Here is a 26,240-nt window from a genome sequence, read left to right as displayed (position 1 = left end):
ATAGAAACCTCCCATGCCGAGTCTGAGGGCGAAATTAGCGCTACCAGTACGAGACAAGATCCTCTAGCTCGACTATCACCAGATCTCACTAAGGAACAACAGAAGAAGGTACTTGCCAGTCTTCAAGAGTTCTCTGAGTGCTTCAATCCACAGGTAAAGAGCAAATTAGACAAATCGACGGTGAAGCAGCGGATTAGCACTGTAGACCATCAACCAATAAGCCAGAGAGCATACCGCGTGTCAGCAACGGAACGTCGAATAGTTCGCGACGAGGTAGAGAAAATGATGAAGAATAACATCATTCAACCTTCACTGAGTTAATGCTCGTCGTCAGTGGTCCTCGTCAGGAAGAAGGATGGCAGTTGGCGCTTTTGTGTTGATTACAGGAAGCTTAATAAGACAACTAAAAAGAACGTTTACCCTCTTCCACGAAATGACGGTACATTCGATTGCCTGTAGGGGGCTAAGTTTTTTCTCAACCATGGATATGTACTCGGGATACTGGCAAATCGAAGTAGATAAGGGTGACCGTGAGAAAACTGCATTCATCACCCCTCAGGACATGTATGAGTTTAAGGTAATGCCGTTTGATGTGTGTAATGCACCAGCAACTTTTGAACGGATGATGGATAATCTTCTACGGTACCTGAAGTGGACGATGTGTGTTTGTTACTTAGATGACATTATAGTGTTTTGAGAGACATTTGATGAACAAGTAAAAGGAATGAGGGCCGTTCTTAAGTGTCTCCAACAAGGCAGAGTGAAACTTAATCCATATAAGTCTTTGGAGCAAAAGACATCAAAATACTTGGACACCTTATGTCAAACGAAGGTGTGCGGCCACACCCAGAAAAGGTGAGATCTATAACGAATTCCCTACTCCTAAGGCCGGCCGCTGTGGCCGAGCGATTCTAGGCGCTTCATTCCGGAACCGTGCGACTGCTACGGTCGCAGGTTCGAATCCTGCCTCGTGCATGGATGTGTGTGATGTCCTTAGGTTAGTTAGGTTTAAGTAGTTCTACGTCTAGGGGACTGATGACCTCAGATGTTAAGTGCCATAGTGCTCAGAGCCGTTTGAACCTACTGCTAAAAGTATTAGAGATGATGCTCTTATTACCGTCGTTTTATCAAAGGCTTTTGTATCAAAGCCAGGCCACTCCAAGATTTGTTAAACGCTGATGCTAAATTATCTGGGGTGGTGTTCAAAAGATTCTTTCGATGTGCTGCGAAAAGCTCTCACGATCGACCCTGTACTTGGTCTGTATAATGAGAGATCATCTACAGAACTACACGCGGTTGCCAGTGGGTATGAGATCGGTCTTGTTCTGGTGTAAATTGCAAAAGCCGATAGAAACTACTCAACTACAGAAAGAGAATGTCTTGCTGTGATCTGGACCATCTGCAAATTTCGACAGTATCTCTATGAAAGGCCATTCACAATTGTTACAGCCCATCACTCATTTTGTTGGCTGACAGGTCTTAAGGATCCAACAGGACGGCTCGCCAGGTGGGCACTACGTCTTGAAGAGTATGACATTACCATAGTGTTCAAAAGTGGACGGAAGCACCAGGATACGGACTCCCAAGAAAACCTGTGAAAGAACATAAAGAGGTCGATGGGGACGGTGAGTGTCTCGCTGCACTCCAGGATCTCTCTGCTGAGCAGAAGGAGGACGCCAAGATGTCTCAAATTATGCTCGCCTTAAATCGGTCAGAGAATGTGAAAGGTATTTAATCCGTTTGGAAAGAGGTGGCTGCCAGTGATTCCTTAACACATGCGCTTAGATGTTCTACAGAAATTCCATGACACACCAGAAGCCGGACATTTAGGATTCATTAAGACCTACGACAGAATCCGAAAGAGATTTTTCTGACCAGGTTTGTTTAGGTGTGTCCGTCACTACGTCTCCCACTGTCGAGAGTGCCAGAGGAGAAAGGCAGTTCCTCAGAAACCACCTGGCCGACTCATACCAATTCCACCAGCAGAAACTAATTTCCAGCATGTTGGGATTGACCTCCTCGGACGATTTGCAACATCTGCTAGTGGCAATAGATGGATTATTGTTTGCACTTGTTATCTGAAACGCTACGCCATTACAAAAGCTGTGAAAACGGCCGAAGCTTACGAGGTTGCCAAATTCATCGTGGAAGACATTGTATTAAAACACGGTGCCCCAAGGTCGTTAATTACGGATCGAGGGAAAGTCATCACATGCCTACCATTCGCAAGCTAACGGGCTTGCTGGAACGCCTTATTAAAGCTCTGGCCGACATGGCATCAGTGTTCGTCAAAGCAGCTGAGATGAGGTGCTTTCGTGACGCTTGCCTACGACACCGCGAAACTAGACACCACAGGATTTACGCCATTTTTCCTGCCACATGCGCGTGAGGCGTGCGGCCAGGTGTTAACCAGAGGTGAGGAAGCTCGGCAGTTAGTTCGACTCCGCACGCTGCAGGCTCAAGGAAACGATCGCCGAAGGTATGACGCGAGCCACTTCCCTGTTGTCTACCAGCCTGGTGACCTCGTCTGGATCTTCACTCCTGTTCGGAAGGTTGGCCTCTCTGAGAAGCTCCTCAGGCACTACTTTGGACCTTATAACGTTGTAAGATAGTTGTTTGATGTTACTTATGAAGTTGAAGATTTCCTACCCAACACAAGGTGACTAAAGATCAGACATACAGTCCACGTTCTTCGAAAGAATCCCTCAAGGATCCCGCAACCCAGGGTAAATTCGAAGCTCCTGCGACAGGCAACAAAGGTGGCGAAGAGAGTAGTGGCAAAGGAAGTTCTACGAAGACCACTGCCAGGGCGAACATCAGTCATCGGGAGTCGGAGTATGCAGGACCGATGACTTGTTCCCGCACTAGGACGACGTAACAGCAAGACGCTGTTCTCTTAAGGAGGGAGCAATGTCGCAGAAACCGTGGTGTGGTGGTTATGCTACCAGACTGTTGCATGGAGGGTCGTGAGTTCAAAACTCACCTGTACTATACAATTCTGGTTGGCGCAGAGCAATTTGTACATGGGAACAAGTATGCGGCAGCAAGAGGAATCCGAGAACGTCGACATGTAAGCGAAGGGAATTAGAGAAGCAGTCAATTTCTTTTCTCCGTCGAGGGAGCATTATACTGTATGTCTATTGAGGGTCCAGTGATACATGCGAGTTGACTACTGTATTTGACGCTTTCCAGGAAGTCACTGAACCATTCGCCTGTAAACTTACATGCTTCTGAGTTAAACGATGACAGAGAGTGGATGGGGTGATCGATTTGAGGTGGAGCTGTAACGAGGTACGATTTAATGGTAGACTCTCAGCCCTGGCAGTAATCTTCGTAGAACTTCCTTTGCCGCTACGCTCTTCGTCACCTTTCCGCTTGCTGCCTGTCGCTGGGGCTTCGAATTTACCCTGGGTTGCGGGATCCTTATAGGGATTCATTCGAAGGACGTGGACCGTATCTCTGGTCTTTCGTCATCTTGTGTTGGGTAGGAAATCTTCAACTTCATAAGTAACATCAGACAACTATCTTACAACCTTATAAGGTCCAAAGTAGCGCCTGAGGAGCTTCTCAGAGAGGCCAACCTTCCGAACAGGAGTGAAGATCCAGACGAGGTCACCAGGCTGGTAGACAACAGGGCGGTGGCTCGCGTCATACCTTCGTCGATCGTTTTCTTGAACCTGCAGCGTGCGGAGTCAAGCTGCCGAGCATAAAAAATGCTTCAAATGGCTGTGAGCACTATGGGACTTAACAGCTGAGGTTAGAACTATTTAGGTTAGGTTAGAACTACTTAGAACTACTAGAAGTAGGTTAGAACTACTTAGAACTACTTAAACCTAACTAACCTACTAGAAGTAAATAAACTACTAGAAGTAACTAAACTACTAGAAGTAGGTTAGAACTACTTAGAACTACTCAAACCTAACTAACCTAAGGACATCACACACATCCATGCCCGGGGCAGGATTCGAACCTGCGACCGTAGCGGTCGCGCGGTTCCAGACTGTAGCGCCTAGAACAGCTCGGCCACTCCCGCCGGCTGCCCAGCTTCCTCAGCTCTTCTAGAGAGGGAGAAGTTGCTGCGGGTCAATTTTTCCACTGTTCTGTCAGGATGCATCAGTCGCGTGACATAGCTTGCGTTCGACTCGTACGCTGGCATGTGTTCGGTATGTGATTTAAAGCACTGTCTACTTGCGATCGTTAACGGTAAACCTGTCGGTCATCAGAGGACTTCCACCTCATGTGTGATAAAACGTGGCACATTCCTCTAAACGAACTATGATTTATGCGATGTACTCCATCCCCCTGTCGCATCTCGGATGTAAAATCGAGACTTCAGCTTCATAACAAAGTTAGTGAAAGGTGCTTGTGAAGCACTGCAATACCCGTGTAAACATTTGCATGACAGATGTGCTGTTTACAGAGTTAGTTGCGGGATGACTTGTGATTTTAACATGTCGGGCGCTGCCGCTGTGCGTTTATCTGTTTCCTTGTAAGAGGTATTCTCAGTAGCTACCGATAATTTTATATAGGGCTGATGCAGGCACAGTATAATTTCTGAAGCGTGATCGGATGTGAACAGTGTACGCTATACATCTCTGAAAAGCTATATTTTGCCCGTATCACACAGAGCCAATGTTTTAAGGAGGTAGTTTCTTGGATTTACAGCTCGATAATATAGTTTATACTAGAGAAACCAGGAAGAAGGATGTATGTAATGCGCTTTAAATATGTTAGTGACTTTGGAATATTAACAGCACTACATTCCATACGACTGATAGATAGGTCGGAAACACAAGCGATCTAGCATTATTGTGCGTTTTAAATGCGGAACATTGTGGCCCTAGGACTGCGTGTCTTTATGTTCTCTCATACCAATACCTTCCAGGTACTGTTCCTAGACTCTGGAATAATACTTTAAAATTGATAGCTTGGTTGATTTTTGTATAAGTGTTTCGAAATCCATCCGTCTGTAGCTCCATCGCGCATAAAAGTCACCTGTTTCTTGTTCTTCCTCACGTCTGCTGTTACATCACAACACTTTCAGATCTGATACTGTTCATCCATGAGGAGTTCTGACCACCTCGACATGGGCACATCTCGAGAAATCTTGTGCACTTGGATGGGCGAGGACTCGACAAGCTCCATTCATTCGCGAGATGTGGAATGTAGCGGCCTACTTCTGATCGATTGCAGATTAAATCGGTAACGGTGCTGCAGGGCCGGTTGGTCAATGATAGTGTGAGGGGTGTCTTTCAGTCTCTAATTTTACCCTAAGACTGCGAGAATGCTCTGTGACTCCCATCAGCATAGAGATAGATCGTAAATTAAGCACTATGCTTGAAGTGTTAGAAATATGTACGGCGCTGTCTGATATACACTCCTGGAAATGGAAAAAAGAACACATTGACACCGGTGTGTCAGACCCACCATAGTTGCTCCGGACACTGCGAGAGGGCTGTACAAGCAATGATCACACGCACGGCACAGCGGACACACCAGGAACCGCGGTGTTGGCCGTCGAATGGCGCTAGCTGCGCAGCATTTGTGCACCGCCGCCGTCAGTGTCAGCCAGTTTGCCGTGGCATACGGAGCTCCATCGCAATCTTTAACACTGGTAGCATGCCGCGACAGCGTGGACGTGAACCGTATGTGCAGCTGACGGACTTTGCGCGAGGGCGTATAGTGGGCATGCGGGAGGCCGGGTGGACGTACCGCCGAATTGCTCAACACGTGGGGCGTGAGGTCTCCACAGCACATCGATGTTGTCGCCAGTGGTCGGCGGAAGGTGCACGTGCCCGTCGACCTGGGACCGGACCGCAGCGACGCACGGATGCACGCCAAGACCGTAGGATCCTACGCAGTGCCGTAGGGGACCGCACCGCCACTTCCCAGCAGATTAGGGACACTGTTACTCCTGGGGTATCGGCGAGGACCATTCGCAACCGTCTCCATGAAGCTGGGCTACGGTCCCACACACCGTTAGGCCGTCTTCCGCTCACGCCCCAACATCGTGCAGCCCGCCTCCAGTGGTGTCGCGACAGGCGTGAATGGAGGGACGAATGGAGACGTGTCGTCTTCAACGATGAGAGTCGCTTCTGCCTTGGAGGAGGAGGAGGAGATTAGTGTTTAACGTCCCGTCGACAACGAGGTCATTAGAGACGGAGCGCAAGCTCGGGCGAGGGAAGGATGGGGAAGGAAATCGGCCGTGCCCTTTCAAAGGAACCATCCCGGCATTTGCCTGAAGCGATTTAGGGAAATCACGGAAAACCTAAATCAGGATGGCCGGAGACGGGATTGAACCGTCGTCCTCCCGAATGCGAGTCCAGTGCTCTAACCACTGCGCCACCTCGCTCGGTGATGCTTCTGCCTTGGTGCCAATGATGGTCGTATGCGTGTTTGGCGCCGTGCAGGTGAGCGCCACAATCGGGACTGCATACGACCGAGGCACACAGGGCCGACACCCGGCATCATGGTGTGGGGAGCGATGTCCTACACTGGCCGTACACCACTGGTGATCGTCGAGGGGACACTGAATAGTGCACGGTACATCCAAACCGTCATCGAACCCATCGTTCTACCATTCCTAGACCGGCAAGGGAACTTGCTGTTGCAACAGGACAATGCACGTCCGCATGTATCCCGTGCCACCCAACGTGCTCTAGAAGGTGTAAGTCAACTACCCTGGCCAGCAAGATCTCCGGATCTGTCCCCCATTGAGTATGTTTGGGACTGGATGAAGCGTCGTCTCACGCGGTCTGCACGTCCAGCACGAACGCTGGTCCAACTGAGGCGCCAGGTGGAAATGGCATGGCAAGCCGTTCCACAGGACTACATCAAGCATCTCTACGATCGTCTCAATGGGAGAATAGCAGCCTGCATTGCTGCGAAAGGTGGATATACACTGTACTAGTGCCGACATTGTGCATGCTCTGTTGCCTGTGTCTATGTGCCTGTGGTTCTGTCAGTGTGATCATGTGATGTATCTGACCCCAGGAATGTGTCAATAAAGTTTCCCCTTCCTGGGACAATGAATTCACGGTGTTCTTATTTCAATTTCCAGGAGTGTATGTAGGGCGCTGTCTGATATACTTTGGTGATGGATGTGTTCGGGAATTAAAGATGAATGGACGTACTGCGCAGCAGTCATCTATCCACATTCACAATGATGCTCGCGAAGTGGGAAGGGGGTGGTTTAGCTATGATACTGAAATTGGGGAAACGTGCTGTCACATCACCGGTTGGTGCTGAAATTATTGTAAAATTGTTGACACAATCAACTGTAATGCTTATTATTTCAATACATCGATGGTGTCTTTTCCATTGCATCCATCCACTGGCACGCTGTTAGCTAGCACATAGTGATTGACTGACAACGCTTATCTGAGTTGGAGAAAGAGTTTTGTGGAGGGGTGACACGTTCTCGGGATGGCTAGCATCGAAACAGTGATCGCGTAAATGAGTGCAATATAAGAAACAGAACGCGGAACAATCAGTTATTCCGCCAATGTGACAGATGAGTTTCAATGTAGTTTGCAAACCCTCGCCAATGCCGCAAAACTCTTCGAATTTCCGTATGTTCTAAATGACTTTTATTTAAAATCATCCAGTGTATGCGGTGTGTTACGGTAACAGCAGTAACAATATATTTTACACTGTGCGACATCTGAAGGTACCCCGACTGACCTATCTTCCCTCCAAAATTGAAACTTCCCGCCAGTGGGGCTTGGCAGGGAGTTGTGGTACTTTGCAGCAGTCTCGGCTGACGGTACCTGCATCATCAGCTGACGTCACAGCAGACATCTTGAATGACGTCAATCGCATCGTCAGATGACATCGCAGCAGCCATTTTGGATTATGTCAATCGCGTCACAGTGCAACGTCTTGGATAATGGTACTTTGGGGTGATGTCCTTGTTGTCTGTGAGAGGCTGTGGATCAGAACTTTCTTAATGTCAGTTTAGAATTTGACACAGACCTCAAAGTCGTGGCAGAAAAACAAAATGTGTGGCAGTGTAAAAAGCATGTTAGAGCTGAAAAACAAAAAAACAATGTTTCAAACAACGAGACAGGGTCGCAGGAGGCGTCTCCTGCGACTTACAGTATGGTCTATGGGATACGAACATCCTCCTACAGTACAGCTGATGAAACTTTAAGCTGGTGTCTGAAGTTGATCATTACCTGTATATCTAATAGGATCATCACATGTCCTCGATGCCTGTATGCATGCAGAATTTGTTTTAGATATATGGGAGGAGAGGGATGGGGTGAAAATCTTCTCTAGTTGTGTATCAGATGAAGTTATTTGAGCTTTTATAGTTCGTAATTTTTCTCTGGTGGGTGCTACAGAATAACGAAGATTGCATGTTGGGGAGATAGATGTGAATGGACGTGGATCTGTAGTACTTTTAGGGATGCACCAAAGTGCAGTTGCAAAAACCCTTGTCCTTTCTTAGTTCCCGTTTCCATAGAATGGTTAAAACACACTGCTGCTGCAGTAACACAGATTAGCATGTTTCTACACGGAATGCTGCAGGTGGCAGGTAAAGCTTTCTCCGACTTACATTGGAACAATCACATGCGCAAAGTTGCAGGGACGGTAGCGCAGAGTCTGAGTGGTAGTTGCACAGGGGCTGCCTAAAACCGTGTTGTAATTTTACTGTACCAAAAGCATAGCACTAGTGATCTGAAGAGCTGGTGTGCATTTCTTACGACCTCAATCATCACACCATCTACTACTGTTTGTGATCCTCCTCAATCTGGCATCGCCTATAAGTCCGTGGATATATTGCAGAACCTCCTGACATGGCATCGAGACAGAATGCATTACAAATACTAGAGAAATATCTAGTGGCAGCGGCGTGAGGGAGTTACAAATACCGGTTTCATACCACGCTCCTTAGCCGAATCACTTCCAAAATTCATCAATTTTATTACGAGGGTGTACCATGAGCGACGTGTAACCGCACTGCTGGTGTGATAATATACACTCCGACATACACTGTCTCTATTCAGTGTCATGGTATTTGTCTGGAAAAACCACGACATTCGTAGGTAATGCCATACGTGGATATATAAAGCTGGTATAGCTTTTAACATGGATACTTGAGTGCACCGGTTGTGATGGTAATATGATTGGTGCTTTCTTTTTTTTTACATATAGCGGTCTGTAAGACGATTATGCCTCTGTTTCTAATACATGGTGGTAGCACTCACATGAAAACCTTATGAGACATGTCCATCCATCATTGATTTTAGGTCAGTATTATTTCGTATCACCAGCAATCAGTTATTGATGAAGTATTATACTTAGTAGTAGGGGGTGCATGATAGTTTCGCCTTGTGCATCAGGCTTATAAAGTATGTGTTTGTGTTCTGACATGTGCAAAGGAAATGACTATGTCCAGTCTTAAGGAAGGTATGGATTTGACATGGAGTACTGTGATAGCAAAGGGAAGAGTATGTCAAGTAATAAAAATTGTACCGATATTTCTATTTCCAGAGCCACAGCCATCAGCAGGGTGTAATTCCGATACCTCGCTCGTTGTCGAATGTCGTCCAACCGTTACTGCAATTGTAACATTTAGTTGTAGGTACAGCGATAAATTATATATGAGGCCGGTTTTTTTTTCCTAGGACGATTCTGTATATGCATGCTTGGCGTTCAGCGCCGGTGACCTATGACAGGAATAATTCACATTTCCCATTAACGGTAGGAGCCATCCAAATGGAAAGGTATGTTGGTGTGTAGGAATGTAGCTGATTTAACTGTTGTCCTCTAGACGGCCGAATAGCGAACTAATACTTACGTGTTGGATAGCTTTCATGATCGTGACGAATTTGAGAAGATTCAATATGGGCGTATGTTTTTGCTGGACCATTATTCCCTTCCACGTGCATTGTCTGGTTGAAAAAAGCTTCTGCACATTTCGCACCTTTATTTAGTTGAAGGAACATCGATTCTGGTGTGTGCATCTAGCAGGTGGAAGACACATTTGCCGATTCTCTAGATATGAGAAAGACCTTATTTGACTTTGTAAATTGTAGGGGGTGATTTGGAATCTGTTGCATCACCGACATTGGTATTCGCGAGGGGAGATATCGGTTTCCTCTATTTTTTTCGAGATCTCACGTAAAGGTCTTCACAGATGGGATAAGTTTCTAGTTACTTAGTGGTTTACAACATGCACCACCTAGCTAAAGTATCGGGTTTGTAAAGAAATAATTTCCAGTCTTATCTTTGGAGACGCTGCGCGAGCGGTCGGTAGGATACTGCCGTGTGCTTAATATCGAGAGGTATCATGTTGTTGTTGTTGTTGTTGTGGTCCTCAGTCCTGAGACTGGTTTGATGCAGCTCTCCATGCTACTCTATCCTGTGCAAGCTTCTTCATCTCCCAGTACCTACTGCAACCTACATCCTTCTGAATCTGCTTAGTGTATTCATCTCTTGGTCTCCCCCTACGATTTTTACCCTCCACGCTGCCCTCCAATACTAAATTGGTGATCCCTTGATGCCTCAGAACATGTCCTACCAACCGATCCCTTCTTCTGGTCAAGTTGTGCCACAAACTTCTCTTCTCCCCAATCCTATTCTATACTTCCTCATTAGTTATGTGATCTACCCATCTAATCTTCAGCATTCTTCTGTAGCACCACATTTCGAAAGCTTCTATTCTCTTCTTGTCCAAACTATTTACCGTCCATGTTTCACTTCCATACATGGCTACACTCCATACAAATACTTTCAGAAATGACTTCCTGACACTTAAATCTATACTCGATGTTAACAAATTTCTCTTCTTCAGAAACACTTTCCTTGCCATTGCCAGTCTACATTTTATATCCTCGCTACTTCGACCATCATCAGTTATTTTGTTCCCCAGATAGCAAAACTCCTTTACTACTTTAAGTGTCTCATTTCCTAATCTAATTCCCTCAGCATCACCCGACTTAATTCGACTACATTCCATCATCCTCGTTTTGCTTTTGTTGATGTTCATCTTATATCCTCCTTTCAAGACACTGTCCATCCCGTTCAACTGCTCTTCCAGGTCCTTTGCTGTCTCTGACAGAATTACAATGTCATCGGCGAAACTCAAAGTTTTTATTTCTTCTCCATCGATTTTAATACCTACTCCGAATTTTTCTTTTGTTTCCTTTACTGCTTGCTCAATATACAGATTGAATAACATCGGGGAGAGGCTACAACCCTGTCTTACTCCCTTCCCAACCACTGCTTACCTTTCATGTCCCTCGACTCTTATAACTGCCATCTGGCTTCTGTACAAATTGTAAATAGCCTTTCGCTCCCTGTATTTTACCCCTGCCACCTTTAGAATTTGAATGAGAGTATTCCAGTCAACATTGTCATGTAAATGGTATAATATGATGGCTAACCATGCGAAAATACAAGTGTTCTTGTAATCCCAGAGGCAGTATGAGCAGTTTGACGGGTAAATTCAGTGACGAACGGGCTGTCCCATTAGTACTGCTAGGAGCAATGCAGCCTGTGCTATTCTGGGAAGCAATGGCACATCTGTCTCGGCGCTGGACCTGCACCGCAGCTATGCGTCATCGTGCCGGCTGCGGTGCCTAGGTGAACACGTATTTCGACAGGAATTTGTCAGGTGTCAAGTATGAAAGAGATGACACTGCATCCCCGAGGGACACAAACTGACACCTGTGCATCACTTGGCAGCTGACGACCACATCGTCAGTACAACTGCATCGTCACTTCGTGGGGACCGCCAGTGCATCGCAACTCCAGGGGGACGTGTGCAGATTCGGCGGACTGGGCGTCGGGAACCGAGCGGTGGGATGTGCTTTTTACTGGCGATGTTTTGTTTAAACTATAGATGCTGCGAATTAAAAAAAAACTACCACATACATTTGAAGGATATAGATTTAATTAATTTGCATTAATTTTTTGTATCGAGGTGGTGTTAGTGGTACAATACTTAAGGGGATTGTGTGCGTGAGTGGGTTACATGGAACAGAACAGCGGGGTAAGTGCAGAAACTAGGTTAATTTGCATAAATTTTATGTAAAACGCAATATAACAGTTTAAGAGGGTGGGTGACAAAAAATAATGCGCCAGAAACGGCGTTCAAAGTCGTGTGACTTTCGAAAGGTGTACTAGAAAGTTGTGGGAGGATGTAACTAATTACTTAATTTGGTATCAAAGGCTGTACAATAGCTTAAGGAAATGGGGGTGCCAAGGAAAAACCACTTAACAGAACAATAGGTTGTGCTGACAAAGGGCCAAACATTAGGTTAAGACACCCAGAGTACAGTGCCGAACATTAGGTTATGCAAAATGTTTGCCCCATGTAATTACTTCGTACAAGACCTACGTGTTTCCAAGTGGCAGAGAATGATGAGAAGAGAAATCCAACCTCCACAAATTGAAGATTTTATAAATAAACAGCATCTCTTTTGGAGATCCTTCCTCTCCAGCATCTTAGATTACGTCATGCCGGCCGGTGTGGCCGAGCGGTTCTAAGCGCTTCAGTTTGGAACCGCGTGACCGCTACGGTCGCGGGTTCGAATCGTGCCTCAGGCATGGATGTGTGTGATGTCCTTAGGTTAGTTAGGTTTAAGTAGTTCTAAGTTCTAGGGGACTGATGACCACAGATGTTAAGTCCCATAGTGCTCAGAGCCATTTGAACCATTTGAGCCATTACGTCATGGAAGGGATGTCAGTGCCCTCTCGTGGCAGTACTGTGTGAATTTGGACTCCAGACAGAACACAGTTGGTGGCGGTACTAACTCTAATTTTTTAAATACAGACTGAAAATAAAGACTTACGTCCAGCACACGCCGAGTCCTTCTCCCGGCAATTCCTAGACGGAGGTGGCGGTCAGATGATGTAGGTTAGTGGAGGTAGCCCGAGTGCCCTTTTTTCCCGCAATTTGTTAGGTTAGTGGAGGTAGCGGTCTATGTTGCATTGTCCTGATGGAATTTGAACTTCCTGTCATTTTCTGGGAGAGAGGGGGGGGGCTACCAGTGGGTGAGCGGTTAATTAATTGATCAATTTAATTAAGTAATCAATCAAATTAATAAGAGTGAGAGGAGGTATTCCAATAACTCGGACTTGAAAGTACCTGTAGCAGTGAGGGGGTAGGTTTCCTGAGGGGGAGGTGGGGTGCGGGTGGGGGGGCGACAATAGGCTAAGCGTCTGTCAATCAAAACAAATCCAAAGGAGAACAATAGCTGAAGTACCTGTCAATCACAGGAGAACAATAGGTTTGCCCCTGAGTGCATACCTGCCCCTGATGTAGGTAAACTGCGCTACAATACAGGGTGATTCAAAAAGAATACCACAACTTTAGGAATTTAAAACTCTGCAACGACAAAAGGCAGAGCTAAGCACTATCTGTCGGCGAATTAAGGGAGCTATAAAGTTTCATTTAGTTGTACATTTGTTCGATTGAGGCGCTGTTGACTAGGCGTCAGCGTCGGTTGATGCTAAGATGGCGACCGCTCAACAGAAAGCTTTTTGTGTTATTGAGTACGGCAGAAGTGAATCGACGACAGTTGTTCAGCGTGCATTTCGAACGACGTATGGTGTTAAACCTCCTGATAGGTGGTGTATTAAACGTTGGTATAAACAGTCAACTACTCGAGGCGATGGATCGGCCGCCAGGCAGCCCGTGACAGAGCACTTCATCACTGGCCTCCAAGAAGCCCTGGTCTTACCCCATGCGATTTTTTCTTATGGAGGTATGTTAAGGATATGGTGTTTCGGGCACCTCTCCCAGCCACCATCGGTGATTTGAAACGAGAAATAACAGCAGATATCCAAACTGTTACGCCTGATATGCTACAGAGAGTGTGGAACGAGTTGGAGTATCGGGTTGATATTGCTCGAGTGTCTGGAGGGGGCCATATTGAACATCTCTGAACTTGTTTTTGAGTGAAAAAAAAACCTTTTTAAATACTCTTTGTAATGATGTATAACAGAAGGTTATATTATGTTTCTTTCATGAAATACACATTTTTAAAGTTGTGGTATTCTTTTTGAATCGCCCTGTATATACTCTGTTCCACTACTCATATATACAGAAATTTAAGAAACTAGGTAGACAGGTAGAACTTGACATACACGTCTGAAATGACACGGGGTGTCATTGAAACGAAAAGTGAGAGAAAAGCGGCCGCCAGGTGGCTCGGGACAGCAACACGTCGGTGACGCCGAGTAAGAGTCGCGTGTTAAATGTGCTGCAGTGAGAGAGGGAGTCACGGCACGCTGACTTCACCGGGAAAAAGGAATGGGTGACGGTGACGACTGGTTGACCAACCTGTTGTGGACCGAGGAAGCCTATTTCTCACTCTGAGGGGGTGTCAACATTCACATATGCAGAATTCGGGCTACCGAAAATCCTAGAACTGTTGTGGAAACTCATCTGCATGACGAGAAAGTCACGGGGTGGTGTCGGTTTACCACAGTAGTCGTGATCGGATACTTTTTCTTTGGGTATACGAGGGGTGCTGCTCTTCGGACTGTCAGCGTGATGGGTGCGAGCTACGCTGATATATTACCCCTAGCCTGGGTGGTAAACACCCGCCGGAAGGTACGACTGTCGTGCAGGATGGCGCTCCAGCGCACACTCCTACACGTGTGAAAGTTTTGCGCACACCGTGTCGGCGCTTCAGTCGTGCCGGGCCTCCCCGGCCGGCCCCAGACCTCACTGCCTGTGGTTGCTGGCCGCGGTGTTTCCGGAAGCGGCAATCGTCCGACCTCAGTAGTGCTGCTGGAAGGCAACATCCGACAGTAATTTCTCCCCGTGCCTACTTAAAAGCTATACGGTGCAGTTCACAGCGTTAAGTCCCGATTCGACGTATTGTCGATGAATGACGGCCGACATGCAGAGCATTAGTTATAAAGAACATCGTCTTTGCTAAAAAAAAATCTTGTCGTGTTAACGACTGTCTTTGTCCCATACGAAGCGCCACGCGTTGCTCGTTTTGTGGACTTTTTTGATTGCAATAAATCTCTGTGTCATTTCAAGCACGAGCGTCAGTTTTTGCCTCTGTACCTACACTCCTGGAAATGGAAAAAAGAACACATTGACACCGGTGTGTCAGACCCACCATACTTGCTCCGGACACTGCGAGAGGGCTGTACAAGCAATGATCACACGCACGGCACAGCGGACACACCAGGAACCGCGGTGTTGGCCGTCGAATGGCGCTAGCTGCGCAGCATTTGTGCACCGCCGCCGTCAGTGTCAGCCAGTTTGCCGTGGCATACGGAGCTCCATCGCAGTCTTTAACACTGGTAGCATGCCGCGACAGCGTGGACGTGAACCGTATGTGCAGTTGACGGACTTTGAGCGAGGGCGTATAGTGGGCATGCGGGAGGCCGGGTGGACGTACCGCCGAATTGCTCAACACGTGGGGCGTCAGGTCTCCACAGTACATCGATGTTGTCGCCAGTGGTCGGCGGAAGGTGCACGTGCCCGTCGACCTGGGACCGGACCGCAGCGACGCACGGATGCACGCCAAGACCGTAGGATCCTACGCAGTGCCGTAGGGGACCGCACCGCCACTTCCCAGCAAATTAGGGACACTGTTGCTCCTGGGGTATCGGCGAGGACCATTCGCAACCGTCTCCATGAAGCTGGGCTACGGTCCCGCACACCGTTAGGCCGTCTTCCGCTCACGCCCCAACATCGTGCAGCCCGCCTCCAGTGGTGTCGCGACAGGCGTGAATGGAGGGACGAATGGAGACGTGTCGTCTTCAGCGATTAGAGTCGCTTCTGCCTTGGTGCCAATGATGGTCGTATGCGTGTTTGGCGCCGTGCAGGTGAGCGCCACAATCAGGACTGCATACGACCGAGGCACACAGGGCCAACACCCGGCATCATGGTGTGGGGAGCGATCTCCTACACTGGCCGTACACCACTGGTGATCGCTGGTCCAACTGAGGCGCCAGGTGGAAATGGCATGGCAAGCCGTTCCACAGGACTACATCCAGCATCTCTACGATCGTCTCCATGGGAGAATAGCAGCCTGCATTGCTGCGAAAGGTGGATAGAGACTGTACTAGTGCCGATATTGTGCATGCTCTGTTGCCTATGTGCCTGTGGTTCTGTCAGTGTGATCATGTGACGTATCTGACCCCAGGAATGTGTCAATAAAGTTTCCCCTTCCTGGGACAATGAATTCACGGTGTTCTTATTTCAATTTGCAGGAGTGTACATTATCCTGTGAACTTGTTAATTTTTCAAATGTTGACGGACTTTTGGCTCACCTTGCATTTAACGGTAATGGAATGGCGGGAAGATTGACAATTTAAAATTTCAATAAAACATAACAGTTCTTTGCAACATGTAAAACACGCGGATAACAGGCACAGGTAGACAAGCGTCGAGCCATGCTAATCACTAAATTCAACCGAGTGAGGCAAAGAAAACTGACCAGTCACTTGTACGAAAGCTCCACACACTGGTGTACACAGTTTAACGGGAACTGTAGCTCGAGCGCGGCAATATTAACACAACTGAATGAACTAGACACACGAAACGTCGAAGACACCAGAATAAACGGAACGCCGTACGAACGACAGTGGGAGACAAAACAATGTCGCTCACGTTGTATGTACTGTATCAGGAATTTTTAATAAGTATCCCGGACCACTACGAAGTATCGCCCCAGCAAAAGATGATGACGAGAGAGGGAATAGGTAGAACTGGTCGCTGAGGCGACATCGGAGACTGTGCGTACCGTGACAGGCGCTACCGGAGGCCCGAGGCTCGCTGTCGGCCGAAGGGGTCGCGGACTGCCCGCTGCACGCAGCATCGGTGACACCAATGAATGGACCACTGCCTGTTGATGTCTGTTATCACTGATGTAGCCTGTATGAGCTACTGCAGTATGTGTTAATGAGAAGTAATGAACTTTAAAATATAGAAGAGCTGAAACGACAGTCTATTCCGAGTCATTTCGTAGCTCGGAGTACAAGTTGCGATCTTGCATTTAGCACTCCCCGCATGACGGAACCGAGTCCACAAGAGTCGGACGTTCGAGCGCGGCGGAGAACGGAGGATCCGGGCCACCAGACATTTGAGGTGACAAACGGCTATCTAAAGAGTTGTTAAAGACGTACTCGAGCTACACAAAGCAGCCATTCGCAAATATTGCACCTTATGTACATGTCCGACTTCTTGTCGCCACGGCCGAACACCGCGCAAAGCTGACGCCTTCACTTCGGCGTCCACGCCGACAGCGACGCGACGGACGTAGCGTGTATACGGGCGCCGCTTGCAACACGCGGCAGCGAGGAAGTGGCAAACCGATGTATTACGCCCGACGCCGGTAAATCCGCAGTGTGTTTGGTGGCAACCGTCGTTCGACGCCGCTTACGTCACGACATCGACACAGGCAGCCGGGCGAGCAGCCCGGGCACGACCGGGCGCTACCCGCGTGGCCACCAGCTGCCGCTGCGGACCGCCAGTTCACCTCCTGGGTCGCGGGCCGGCTCCACACTGCCCGACGTTGCTGGACTTCCGCCCCGGCCACAGGTAACCAGCCCACAAGCGCCCACGTGCCGGCTAAATCTCAGCATTCGCTCCCAAATCGGAAACTATCAGCTTTGCTTCTCGAGGGCAGCAAGACCTGCCGTCAACACTTCGATTTCTCAGGTCCAGAATCGCAGTTGAACACTGATTTGACATTAGTCCAGCAAACTGGCGTAACCGTTGGTTCTGTCGCCTCTATCGTTAAGGGGCTCTGGAAAGGCTCAAAATCATGAAAAGTTCAATTTTTGCTTTTTTGCGTTTTCTGAATCTGCAGACTATTACCTTTTAATAGATATATAATTTATTCAATTTCGAAGACTACAACTATTTTTAAATTTTTTTTCAAATGTGTTCTACATGGGCGTGACCCACTGTGGCGCTGTTAAACTGCTGTCAAATGGTGTTATTATTAACGTCCGTGTTCATCAGGTACATTTTAGTGATGTGAGATAAAGTATGTGTTGTGGCTAACCTGTGATGGTTTAATATATATCGCTGGTGTGATTGTCGATTGTTTCATGTTTATTTACTCTGTCGTTATCTCGAAAATATTCGTAATTAATTCTGTTTCTTGAGTCTCTGTTTTGTTGAAGTGTAATAATGAGTAAAAGTAAAGTTATTAGTAATCCTCTGAAGGCTTTTAAGAAAAGGAGAAATGTTGGAAAGCCAAAGGTATGTGTTATTACTGTAAATAATAACATTCTAACATCGTACGAGCGATGCTTGCTTTAGACAAGGAACGCCTTCGGGCTGCAGAGAGGGCTGTAAAGAGTCTAGAAATACAAGCAAGAGTAAACAGGAGGAGGAACAAGAGGAAGCTGGAGGAGGAGTTTGCAGAGGATGAAGATAATCCATCCTATGGACCTGGAATGCACTAAAAAGTTAATCCAATCTTTGTCGCTCGATTCCCAAAACTTTTATTTTCTCATACTAGTTACATGTTTTCTAAGGATCTTCCAAACATATTTGTTTCAAACTTTCAGTAAATGTTACACAGTACCTTCTCCATAATTTAACACAGCCTTTTTCCAAAAAACTGTATATTTTTGAATATATAAATAAAAAATTGCAAAAAAATGTTGTGAATTTTCATTACAATTGAAAAAAAATCATCTTTAATAACTGAACTAAAATTTTGTAAAATCCCTGTGTTAAGTTGTAGCCCATATTCCAATAAATAATCTGTAAAAAGTTCAACTTCCTACCTCAAATACTTTGTGAGGAAAGATGTAATTTATAAGCGTTATTTTAACATTGCAAGTATAGGGCGTTCCGGAGCCACTTAACCATTTAAGAACGATAGCACCAAATGACGGATCGTTGCTACCACATCAGTGCTCTGGGAACAATGGTTAATGCTGGACATTTTCACAACTTTATTTTTAGGGTTCCGTGCCTAAATCTGTAAAAGCGCAACCCTTATACGATCACTTCATTGTTCGTCTGTGTCTCTGTCTGTCCGTCCGTCAGTCCAGAACCCTCTTTCTCAAGAACAGGTCGACGTATCGAGTTTAAACTGATACAACACTTTACGGTCTATAGTTCCATACTAGTGCAAAAATGTTAAGTCTCTAACTCAATTCACTCATAAGATACACTAGCTCCGCAGCTCGTGGTCGTGCGGTAGCGTTCTCGCTTCCCGCGCCCGGGTTCCCGGGTTCGATTCCCGGCGGGATCAGGGATTTTCTCTGCCTCGTGATGACTGGGTGTTGTGTGATGGCCTTAGGTTAGTTAGGTTTCAGTAGTTCTAAGTTCTAGGGGACTGATGACCATAGATGTTAACTCCCGTAGTGCTCAGAGCCATTTGAACCAAGATACACTATGTGATCAAAAACATACGTTTTTCATATTAGGTGCATTGTGCTGAGACCTACCACCAGGTACTCTGTAACCTCCCCCTCACTTATCGGCCTTAATGTCAGTGAAAAATTAAACCGCGTGTACCTAATGGGAATTTTGGAAAAGCAATCGTCACCGAAGTTAACCTGTCGGTAAAGAGGGAGGAAAGGGTTACATCTAAATGAAAGGAAAAATGCTAATGAAAGTGGTGGAAATTAATTTTGAAAAGGGGTAAAGTTAATAAAGAAAGTAAATGTGCGGCCGTTACGTTAACAGTTAACTAGAGGTAATTAGATATTTGAGATTTGGGGGAACTTACGGTCGCCAGTCCTAAGGACAATTACTACAGTAACTGAAAAATTATCACTAGAAGCGTGGCCACTGAAGGTTGACACGTGTAGTGTGAAAACTGAAAGTTTGTCAAAAGTAATGAATTTCGCTACACTCTGACTTAATTTAGCAAAAGAATTAATAAAACAGGAAAATCGAAAGTTAATTTAGTGACTGAAGTTAATAGTGAGCTTTCTTTCTGAAGCACATCGAAATTCAGTAAAATACGGTTAGTCTTGGCCTACCTCAACAATCATTTCAAAAGCTACTTGAATCTACGCAATTTAGAAATAAGAGATTTAACTTTGAACTTGAATTAAATGATTCTGAACAATTAACAATAGTAAAATTTAGTACGTACCAAGCTGAGCTGCAGTCACAGGTAAGCTAAAATACGGTAACAAAATTCGCACTCTTAATTTGTGTTTGTGTAATCTGAATATTGTAGCCAGCTATGAATACTTTAACTGAAATGAGCAACAAAGGTTCATGCTACGTTGCTGTAATTTTGTGATTTGAACAATTTGAAAAGCTGAGGTCTGCCATACAGTTCTAAAACTTAACGTGCTTCCAGTCTTCCTTGTTGGTTGATTGAAGGTTTGAAGCCGTCGATCGAGGAGGTGGCGACAGTCACTCATTGTCGGCCGTCGCTGTTGCAGAAGCTGGATGTTGGCGCGCCTTCTTCTCGACACGGTCACCAGGCGAAACGGGCTCTTTATGTGCGCCAGCTAATGCTTCCCGTCCGCGACACCATGTCAGAAACTATCATCGCAAGTCGAGCGCAATTACATGCTGCCAAACCCCGAAAGCGCGGCAACTCGCGGGAGCTTCACACAACACACCTGCTCCACTCGCTACTCCAGCCAGACTCTCTCTCTGCCCGCGCTCCACGCGCCAGAGTTAACACTACCAAAGATCCTACACACTTTGATTCTTCACACGACCTATCGATGTAATCGTTCGATAGCAGTTTTCCCTAGGCAAGACCCAGCTTAAAAATACAAATAATATTTACGAAACAAACCAATTATACATCGACATAAATGCATAAATATATATATATACAAATAGTAAAACAATTACAATATACGAAGACACAGAAATGTTATATATTCAGGTAACAAAAATAAGGAAAACAAATTTATAGTACAATAAATGGAAATAGGAGGATATGCATTTCCGGCGTTACAACTCGTACCAGCGAACTCAGTAGTCATTAGACATTCTGAGAGGCACGAATGGGGCGCTCCGCAGAACTCACGGACTTCGAACGTGGTCAGGTGATTGGGTGTCACTTGTGTCTTACGTCTGTACGCGACATTTCCACTCTCCTACACATCGCTAGGTCGACTGTTTCCGATGTGATGGTGAAGTGAAACGTGAAGGGACATGTACAGCACAATACCGTGCAGGCCGACCTCGTCTGTTGACTGACAGAGACTGCCGACAGTTGAAAAGGGTCAAATGTATAATAGGCAGACCTCTATCCAAACCATCACACACGAATTCCAAACTGCATCAGGATCCACTGCAAGTACTATGACAGTCAGGCGGGAGGTGAAAAAAATTGGATTTCATGGTCGAGCGGCTGCTCATAAGCCAGACATCACACCGGCGAATGCCAAACGACGCTTCGCTTGGTGTAAGGAGCGTAAACATTGGACGAGTGAACAGTGGAAAAATGTTGTGTGGAGTGACGAAACACGGTACATAATGTGGCGATCCGACGGCAGGGCGTAGGTATGGCGAATGGCCGGTGATCGTCATGTGCCAGCATGTGTAGAGCCAACAGTAAAATTCGGAGGCGGTGGTGTTGTGGTGTGGTCGTGTTTTTCATGGAGGGGGCTAGGACTGCTTGTTGTTTTGCGTGGCACTATCACAGCACAGGCCTACATTGATGTTTTAAGGGCACACGCCCCAGAACTGGCTGTATTTTTAACATTATCTTCACCCTCATAGTGCAACTGATCTATTAATGAGAGATAGCTTAAAACTCTTACAGGCAATTGGGGTCATTAGTCAAAGCATTTCCCAAAAATCATTGAGATGTTTATTATATTTTTGTACTGACAGCAATATTTATAATAGCATAAAAAACGGAACACAATTCACAGCAGTACCATTCTCTTTGGATCCACTGACTGAACAGCTTGGAAAAAAAGAGAGTACAGACAACATTCACATAAGTGGTTTAGGTCTACAAATATCCTACCCTGATGCTGATCTGTGGCAAAGACAATTGATTTATTTTACTACAACAAAAATATTTAAAAATGTGGCTCAAATATCACCGACGACATCATCATCATGCTATTAATTTTTCAGGAAATAGTAGGCAAGGGAGTTAGAGGAGGTCATTCTAAATATCTGTACCAATTTTTGTGAGCTTAAATTCAATCATTTAGGAGAAAAGTGTACCTGAATGATGACAATTCAATTTTTTGGTAAATCGCAAAGGAAGAATTTCAGATTTATTAACTTACCACTGTGCTCCTTTAGAACATTCCAACTGCATACTCCAGTTTTCCTCCTGTTTCCTTATCCTCCATACTATTTCTCTTAATCCTTTTCTTTATCCTTGGTAACAGCTTCTGCAACTGTCTCTGCTTCGGTTACCCACCGCTTATCAATATCAGTTAGAGCTGAAGCCATATTCCTTCCCGTCTGGCTGTTCAATTTCTTCATAACATTGATCCTTGAAATTGCACCATCATTGAATCTTATTATTGTATCCATTACACTAATTTTCAGTATTGTCAGCCCAACAACTACACTTTTTGGTATTCTCTCCCCTATACAGCTGTTGAAGCTTTCATTTGCATTCTGAGGGAAACCATGCATACATTTCCTTAGTAGATTTTTATTTGCCAGATTCCTATATATAGGCCTCCATTGCAGCAAGTGGTAAGGATTGCTTGTGGGTATATTGTATGCCTGTTGCAGTGCTCAACCAGTACTTGCACCACGAATCTTCCCCTTTTGGACACAAACGATACTGTGGGGTCTCATCTGTTGACACTCTGTGAAACCATGTTACTCAAACAGCTCCGTGTTCTCCAAATCTCCTACAACTCTCCTTATTGATAGTGCATAATAGTGAGTCAAAGAATCAATTTCACTTTTTGTAAGACTACCTGGACTACCCATGTGCTTTTCGTCTGGCAGTTTTTTTACACTGATGTCTTTACCTAATTTTCTCGCCCGAGCTCCCGTTCTTTTTTATGCATGCCCAACACATTCAAGCTTTTCTGTCAGAGTGCCCCCGTATGATCTGTCATTAAGAACAGTAGTGTGTCCTTTACAGTCTCCATCCCCAAGGTAGCCTACAGTCTCCATCCCCAAGGTAGCCTACATACCTGACACCTTGACTGACTTCTGGTCCTCTAAAAATGTTTAGAACTCCTTTCGTTTCCATGTTTCTACTTGGGCCATCAAAGCCCTTTACACAAACGGCAATCAAAGTCCTTTACACAAACACGGGTGCCAATAAATTTACTTGAACAACCCTGGCAGTGCTCTGTTAGACATTCATAATCTAGTATCCTACCAGTTTCAATAAATGTGGCAGTTACAACCACATTCAGAGAAGTAGGGCCTCTCTTCTGCCAAGATCCATCAAATGCTGCTACAATGTCTGTATTCTCAGACAAGGCTACTGCTTCTTCTGCCGCTCTTTTCATTGAATGTTCATTTGCACCACATTAAGCATTATGCATTACTTTCTTGTATCTGTCAAACCTCAGTGGGTGTGGAGGCAAATCCATCACTGCATAGAAAGTCTGGGCAGCTCTTCTTCCCCTTCCATTACATCGCATTGCATAAGCAAGCTAAATATTTTACACTGTAATGTCGACTGTCAGTTACTGGCGATGTCATAGTATCACTGTGCATCTTACACGAGTTACAGGCAATCATTTGCCGACTTGAAAAACCCTTCCTCGCTGAGATGTCCTCAAAACGTCAATACTATCTTGACAAGTGCAGTACTTACATTTCACAGCACTCTTCTAAGGTCTTGACAGCATATTTAGGTTCACAATAACATTTCCGTCGTTGCTGCTGTTTACAATACTACTAGGCTTGTTCTTATAACATTCATAAAGCGGAAGTTTACGTCTAGAAGCACTGTCTGTTGAAACAGTTTCCGCGAGCGACTTTTGAAGCAACTGATGTGTATTATCCAGTTGTGTTTGGAACTGGTTGCCGCGAAACTTTCGTTTGGGGCTAAATTTCCTTACTCTCGGCATATGTAGCAGAGGAAACACACACACACACACACACACACACACACACACATACACACACACACATACAGAAACAAAACAACACACAATATCTACAGAACCACACGCATATGAAATTCCGAAATCATATATTCTCAGATCTTTGTTTACATTCGAATCATAGCCTTCTAGACATGCCTGTCCTTTGGTTCCAAGAGTCAGTGCCTTCTAGAATACATCTCTGTGAACTATCCGTAACTAACGACGGAAAATAACAGAAGAACAAACTAATGCATCACGTATTCTGACGCACTTCAAACTGACAGATTGGCGTGGCCCCTGTGCAACATACCGTTCAACCTCAATTTTAGAACGAACGGAAAATGGTAGTGCCCATAAATTATGCATTTTGAAATCAGATTGAGATGCTCTTTTCTACAGGCCAAGAATTTTTTTTCCAAAGTTTTGGTCATTTTCACGACCAACTCGAGGATGGCGATTGCATCTTTCAACTCGATCGAGCACCTGTACATAATGCACAGGCTGTGGCGGAGTGGTCTTACACGACAATAACATCCCTGTAATGGTCTGGCCTGCACAGAGTCCTGACCTGAATCCTATAGAACATCTTTGCGATGTTTTTGAACGCCGACTTCGTGCCACGCCGACATCGATACCTCTCCTCAGTGCAGCACTCCGTGAAGAATGGGCTGCCGTTCCCCAAGAAACCTTCCAGTACCTGACTGAACGTATGCCTGCGAGAGTGGACGCTGTCATCAAGGCTAAGGGTGGGCCAACACCATACTGAATCTCAGCATTACCGATGGACGGCGCCACAAACTTGTAAGTTATTTTCATCCAGGAGTCCGGATACTTTTGGTCACATGGTGTACGGACATTTTTGTCACATATTTTAATACTCGAAAACTCACTCAGTAAAACCTATAGGGTACTTCCTTTGAACTGGAAACATGAAATATGGCAAGAGGCAAGTTTCACAGTAGAAGTAAGTAAAAAAATTCTGAAAATTGTTAAATTGACTTTATATCGCATACAAAATATCGTTTTGCAATTAGAACACACATTGAATTCGTCTTCTGTGATAAGCATAATAGACGAAGATTACCATGCACACACTATATGTATCTTCAGGATAGTGTAAGGAAATACTGCATATATTTTGATACAGTTTTGGACCGGTATCTTGCCAGTATCTCTGTCGATAATACGCAAAAATAACAGATGCTTCATTCTGAAAATTTATTTAGTTGACCAACAGCACCGAAGGCCGGCCTGCCGTACTCTCTCCCACTTACTGCTCTCCCTGTCCATCCAGTGGGAGTGGTCACTCGCTGTCACTAATTAATTCTAACAGTAGCCTGTTTTTGTTTGGATAACTGACCTAGGCTCCAAAACCAGTTTCATCGGCTGAAGCAATTTTTTGAGGTAGTGAAATACTAGGCAAAGTGCGATTTCTTCGACATTGCAAATGCAAGACACTATAAACAGATTTTCGCACAACGTACCTGGCAATGTTTTAGCGAAGAGTCTGTCATTAGTAGCTAGACCACTTCCGTTCGCCACAAATTAGATATGTGGATGTAGACTTTCGACTATGGTAACAATATAAAGAAATGAGAAGAACTCGATCAATTTGATACATGACTTCTGATGTGCAATGGCGGACACCAAAGCTAGTATAAAACAAATACCCAATTGAATCATTTTTTTTGTATAGTGACAATAGTAGAAAAGCCTAAATTTTAGTTATTTGAATGTTAACTATTAAAAGTAATGTGTCACTTTAAAAATAGGAGCGTTAATTTTTTACAGTCCAATGTTTAATTAGGTTCGGAACATTGTTTAGGGTGTGATGTCGTTCAGGTGTAATGGTGGCAGGAAGTCTCAGCACTTCCGGGCCAGAGCATACGTACGGATCGGTTTAAGTGCTAACCCACCTGTCAGGTATTGTCGGCAAGACTGCCGCCACTTCTCCGAGCGGTGGCGGCGGCATCGGTGGTGGTCGTGGTGGTGGTGGTGGCGCGGTGGTTGGAAGCACAGGTGGGTAGCACAGTGGGCTCGCATTCGGAAGGACGGCGGTTCAAACCGGCGTCCAACCATTCAGATTTAGGTTTTCCGTGATCTCCCTAAATCGCTCCAGGCAAATGCCGGGATGGTTCAATCGCAAGGGCACGGCCGATTTCTTCTCCCCATCACTGACACCATCGGAGCCCGTGTTCCGTCACTAATGACCTCGATGTCGACGGCACGTTAAAGGCGACCCTCCTGCGAGGTCAGTGGGCCTGTCCTGTCGGTGGGAGGCGAGACAA

This window comes from Schistocerca cancellata, chromosome 10 (genome assembly GCF_023864275.1).
Source record: "Schistocerca cancellata isolate TAMUIC-IGC-003103 chromosome 10, iqSchCanc2.1, whole genome shotgun sequence".
NCBI lineage: Eukaryota > Metazoa > Arthropoda > Insecta > Orthoptera > Acrididae > Schistocerca > Schistocerca cancellata.
Note: the sequence above shows the minus strand (reverse complement) of the source record.